At 37.2% G+C, this 6,000-nt stretch overlaps 1 long non-coding RNA gene across 1 annotated transcript in view; it reads right to left on the bottom strand.

Annotated features, from left to right (window-relative positions):
* The window catches only part of LOC124165485, a 28,894-nt gene continuing 22,894 nt past the window's right edge, over positions 1-6,000 (bottom strand). Inside the window, exon 2 of the long non-coding RNA XR_006866242.1 lies at positions 1-294. This is a non-coding gene — a long non-coding RNA (uncharacterized LOC124165485). The remainder of the gene's footprint in view (positions 295-6,000) is intronic.

Here is a 6,000-nt window from a genome sequence, read left to right as displayed (position 1 = left end):
TTATATTTCATGTTGTATTCTTTATTTTATTACAATATTTAGAATGAATAAATGGTGCAAAATAGGTAGGATAGTTAGGTTTTGGAATTGGTCTTCGATGATTCCAGTCCAGAATTCTGATGATGGGGTGCTGTTATTAACTTCGGTAACCTAGCTTTATGATGTCGTTTTCACTCATACAGCTAGATAACCAAAGAAAAAATCAGCGCCATTTCCAAAGTAAATCTGCTGCCCAGATTCTTCCTTGAAGAATTTTCTGAAACTCTTCATCTCCTTCCAACTCTCATTCAGTTCCTGGAAAATAGAGATTTCCTAATTAGATGAGATAAAACATTCTTTCATGCTCCCATTGCTTGAGAAAAGTTAATTTTTAAGAAGAGCGACAAACTTAAGTTGCAAAAATTTATGCTCTGATTTACCAACTCACTTTACACACCCTTCATTGAAACAGAGAACAATTTTCAAATTGCAATCTGGAGGTAAAGTAATTCATCCAGTTAATTGTTTGGGAGAAAATCAGTTCACCATGAATTGAATAACCTGCTAGATTTCTACTGTACATCTCCTATTTTTGGATCAGGAAATATTTGTCTGCGAATTGGCCCAAAAATCATTATCAAACCAATGCTCTCCTTGCTACTTCACTGGTAATAAAAAGGTGTAAATTATTGCTAGATGAACCACATTCTTCAGCCAATATTGCCCGTATGTTATTTCAGTTTTCAAATTTTTACGTCAAGCATATACTAAAATGTGCATCATTAAAATTAAAGTAGTCATCCATACCTGATCATGTGACACGCAACCACAAAATTAGTACTACCCCTGGTCTTAGGTACTATTAAATAGTGATATCTAAAAGTATGCAAAGTATCGTGGTCACGGAATATGAGAATAAATGATAAAATAATTGGAAAAATCATGTTTGCTATAAACATCAGATTATGTTGTCTTCAAACCTCTCATGTGGGGTTTGTGTATGTATTTCCAAAATGCCATCCAGGTGACACCTTTTAGCTATAAAAATACATTTTGGCAGTTATCTAGATTTGACTGTCGTTTACTTAGAGTCGATATTTGCTTGCACTTACCAATATATTATAATATTATATTACCAATATATTATCTCCTCTAAAAATGAATATTCGATAAAAAAAACACATCATCAAACAGTCTTTAACAAAGTTGCCTGGAAAAGTCAAGAAATTCTAGCTTGATATAAGGTGGGTACTACCTGGGCTATACCTGCTGTTTTATTTCCTCATCTTAGGGGAATATGGTCCCCCTCTGCCCCTCTTAAATCTTGATGAAGTAAGCAAACTGTGAATGGGGTCCTTCACTCATGTCAGACCCGAAATCACAATTTATTTCAATAATTCGGTAAATGGTAAGGAAAGATATGTGGTGACGAGAAAAATTATTCCCCTTTCTGCCATTTTCTTACAACATATTAATAAAAAAATGCAAAAGTTGTTGCCCACTTTTCATGAGTTGGTGAGGTAATTAGAGTTTTAGCTCATTAAATTGCACAGAAATGGGATCCTTGACAGAAAGATTCGCTTTCTATAGTGCTAATTTCAATGAACTACGTCAGTGGCGTAGTGAGGGGGGACGCCCGGGGGGTCCAGACCCTCCCGAAATATGAAAACACAATTACTTTCCTTCATAAAAGAAAACAAATCATGAATTTACAAAATATTTCTTTGACAAATGAAGTTTTTTAGATTATGAAAAGTGTAAAATTAGTTTAAAACCCTCTAATCAGTATCCTGTTTTTTCAAAAATTTTCACTTTTGATTATCCCCCCCTTCCCCGAACGTAATTCCTGGTTACCCCACTGAACTACGTGAGACAGATACGCGAGGATTCGGAGAAGCGGTGAGTCGGTCGGCACGATCAATTGACGTCATCAACTTACTTGCGTAAAGGTCTTCGTTATTTCGTCGCGAATAGCTAGAAGGTTGGAGACAGATTAAAAAACGGGAAAAGGTCTTTTTATTAGTAAAATTCTATCCCAATCGACGACAGTAAAATAGTTGATATTTGAATTTAGCTGGTCGCGGAAACGTAAAGGAGGTAAAATATGTGTCGGCAATCATCGGTAAATTGATAAAACTCGCAGTTTTATCGTTATGTGAGTAGGTTCTAGGCCCTATTCAAGACTGCAAGTTGCTGAATATGCCCCGTCGTCAGTGTTTCTATGCGGGTCGCCACGAAGAGAAGCGGAAGTGTTTTAAATTAATTTTTTCCCTAATTTTAAGATTGTCTTATACAACGGCAACAGCAGTGTAGATGTAGCTGATTCTCTCACCACCAATGAAAACACGCGGAGCTCGAGAACGTGTTTCCAGAAATCTAACCCGTTTTCTTGAGAAATTCTATCTCGTTTATACGGAGAAAACGGGGAATATTTATCCCTTATTAACGTAAATAATCCAATTGCGATTCAAGTCGTATTTGAGAAACTCGCGCAGGTGAAATAAGTCTTATTATGTGGTATTTATGTATAAAGTATTCAGTATTATGTGTAAAAGTATTTTTAAGCATTCGTGAATTGAGGATATCATGCAAAAGCTTTGTAGCATTGTAGACTGCTTACTTTTTAATAGGGATAATAAACGATCCTTAATGTTAAAAAGATAATATATATACGGATACCTAAAAAAATTGGGACCATGCCCTCTAATTGCTACTTGTGAAAGAATGAATTTGGGCATAAGATGAAATTTCGTAGCATTAAACAATCTGGCTTCCTTTTCTATCAAAACAATCTTCAAATGGAAATGAATTGTCGAACAATAGTTGAATTCTGCTGCGAAAGCGATCACACTTGATTGAGGTCTAAAAATGTGTTGGCGAAGAATTAAAATTAAATTAAAATTACATTTTTTATCGTCACCTCCTGCACCTTTTGGAGGGACAAATACGTAATCTGGAAAATAGTTTTTCGTTTCGCGACCTTCGAAATATCGCAGCTGTGAGGGTAGCCGACTAACTACAATGCTAGCTTGGGGATTCCCTTCTAAAGGAAATAAATTAAATCAAGATCTCGACTTTGTTTTAGTGTGGCTATTCTATTATCTAAATCTCCATCAAATCCGTCTTGGGTAATAATATTTATTACGGATTTTTCGTATCCCTCCATTCCCTAGTATTTTGACTCGTGGCAAAAACTCTCCGGCAGAAACTTACGTCGGCAAACTTTGTCGTCACTTGGATAGTTCGCAAGTTGTAAAATGCTGTGTTAATTTTTTTTCTAAGGCTACTGGATAGCAGGTATCATTACGAGGCACTTATCGTTCCATCGTCAAAATTAAAGCATCGAAAGTTACCGCGATAAACGTACATTATTATCGATCAAAAGCTTTATACAGTCGTTTTCTATATTGTATGCTTAAGTGGTTTTGTCACTGGGGTCTTTGATTACTGTATGCCTCGATATTTTTACCGTGGAAACAGCTTCCACAATGACTTTCTTTGTGCGAGAAGTATATGTACACTAGGTAGATTTCGCTGAGATCGAATGAGAACACATTTTCCAAATTTTCTTGGCCGATACTTCTTTTTTCCGTTCAATGAACGTAATTCTCACTGCTGTGATTTTAAAATTTGCTTTAATTGACAGTTGAACATAATTTAATATATATTGGCATCGTATTAAAGGGCGGGGTTGGACTTGTCCTGCACTATTAGTGTAATTTTATACTCAAAGATGACAAAAGAAACTGCAAATGCATGCGTGTTGGATAACTAGAGTAATTTATTTTGAGATCTTTCCTGGCAATTTGTGAATGCAATATTAAATCAAACGACCATTCGATCTTCTGTGTTCTCCCTGCGGTAAATTACGCAATTGGTAGAAATGAAGCGGCTTGGTCATGCGCATCAATACATAATATTTTATGAAATAACTACTCACAAATGTCGGCACGTTTAAGATTTCCGTCAATGTTAATTTAATTTGTGAGCTATACTTCGCTCAAATAGCTCCTTCGTCCTTGTTTGATCAGAAATTTATTCGAGGTGGTTTTTCTAATCTGTAAGCATGAAAAAAGATTATAGGATGGAGAGCAGAATATTGTTTGTGAAGTGAAAAACCGACAAGCTTGAAAAATCGAAGACCCAGCATCAACTTCTTCCTCTGCATACTATTACTTTTTCGATCCCATGCTTTAGTCGACGCCTGTAGGGTATGCAATACATACAACAGAGACAGAGATTCAGGCTGTTTTCTCTCAAAGAAAAAAAGACCCGAAACTCAAAAGTAATTAACGCTTTGAATATTCACCAAGGCTATTAGCTTTTTTTCACTCAGTGGCATATCACAAGGGTTGATTTGGATAGGTGAGAGTTTTGCTCACCTATCCATTAGTTCACAAGCGCCTGGCAATCTTTAGTGAGGTTAGAGGGAGCTGTTCATTCCCCTTGGACACCTTGCCCTTAAAAGGATTTTTATATGGTGTTACGGGGCTTCCTAGCGTTGAAATCTATCAAGAACTCCGTAAGTCGAATGGTTCGTCGGACTTTTGCCTCCATGGTATCTTTCGTTTACTAGGGTATAGAACCTGAATCCGTCCTCTCTCAACCCTTGCTTCATGCCAAAAATAACCCTTCTTGCATCGTCGCAAATCCTTCAAATTTTTATTCATTTTACAAATCAATCATGACCGTAGCCGTAGTTCACCCTTCTCGGAACACCACCAAAATGATTCGAAAGTAAAGTAAGGAAGGTAAAGTAAGGAAATTGTCGCGGTATAACATTCGTGTACACTATATCTAGGTATCATGCATTCATGTATAGTGCTACAGTCCTTACATTTTTCCACAGCTGCACTCAATGCCTCTCCTTTCCATGTCACTTCCGTTATTTTCTTCCACCCCGTATCTTTCTAGACCATTACCTACTCGGAGGACTTTCCCTTGAACATTTCTCTCCATTATTTTTCTCGTAAAATTGCTGTCCAACCTCATTCCATAAGTCATATGATGTACGTGCGCCACTTTTAATTCCATTATGCCTAAGTGAAACCAAAGGCAAAATTATATTGCGGGAAAACTGTTGAAACCTAAAAAAAATGTCGATATGCTTTCGAAGGGCTGGTTGGATATAGTATTGAGAAGTTATTGTGACCAAAGGTGTTGTTGCAAGCATAAAGGATATACCTCGTCGGACAGTTTTCGCTAATATCATCAGTAAATCATGACTTTGGGACTTTCGTATAACGACGCGAGTTTGTTTTTGAATTTGAATTCTCTTTGCGAAGTTAGTCATCCGCTTGGTGGCTTACATGCTAATGGAGATGGATGACGAGAGGTTAGATCAAGACGTTGCAGCGAATAATTTCGTCGCATAGGAATAGCCGCTGTTTACAAATGCTTTTCATTTTCAACGTTTTTGCCGTTCAGGCGCATTCTATACCGGCGATGACCATGTTTTATCAAGTTTTCAGCGAAAATACTCTGTAATAAGTTAGAATACTTCCTCAGAATATCGTGCGGCTTCATCAAAGACAATACAGGGAAAGCTGCTTTTGAGATATATCAATTCGAAAGTATATTCATGGGAGATTCCCGGTAGGATAATCGAGGTTCTTCTACGACCGATTCCAGACGATCTATAATGACGCATTTATTTTCTGTCTCTCAAGCTTTTACACTGGAAACCGTGGCTATTGAGGGAGTATCGAAGAGAAGACATATATAGGTTCCATTGGGGCTGATTTATGGGCAATTAAGTTAGTTTTCTAACTGGAAAGACTTGAATTGAAGGAAACGCAAGTTTTTACGACAGACAAGTTTTCTATTAGAGGACAGTACACTGGTAACATTTATTTCCATCTCTGGATCGGGTTCCTTGATGCCTTGAGTACTAGTCAATCTGTAGTTGTGGTGGTAAGGACAATATGATACCTCCACGGCACAAACGCTCAACAATCGCCCACCGAATCAAATCCGCTAGTACAAATCTAGTACTGCCTTGGCTACTAGATGAGCGGATTT

The sequence above is a fragment of the Ischnura elegans genome, chromosome 9, assembly GCF_921293095.1.
Source record: "Ischnura elegans chromosome 9, ioIscEleg1.1, whole genome shotgun sequence".
Lineage (NCBI taxonomy): Eukaryota > Metazoa > Arthropoda > Insecta > Odonata > Coenagrionidae > Ischnura > Ischnura elegans.
Note: the sequence above shows the minus strand (reverse complement) of the source record. Positions and strands in the feature narration are given on the sequence as shown.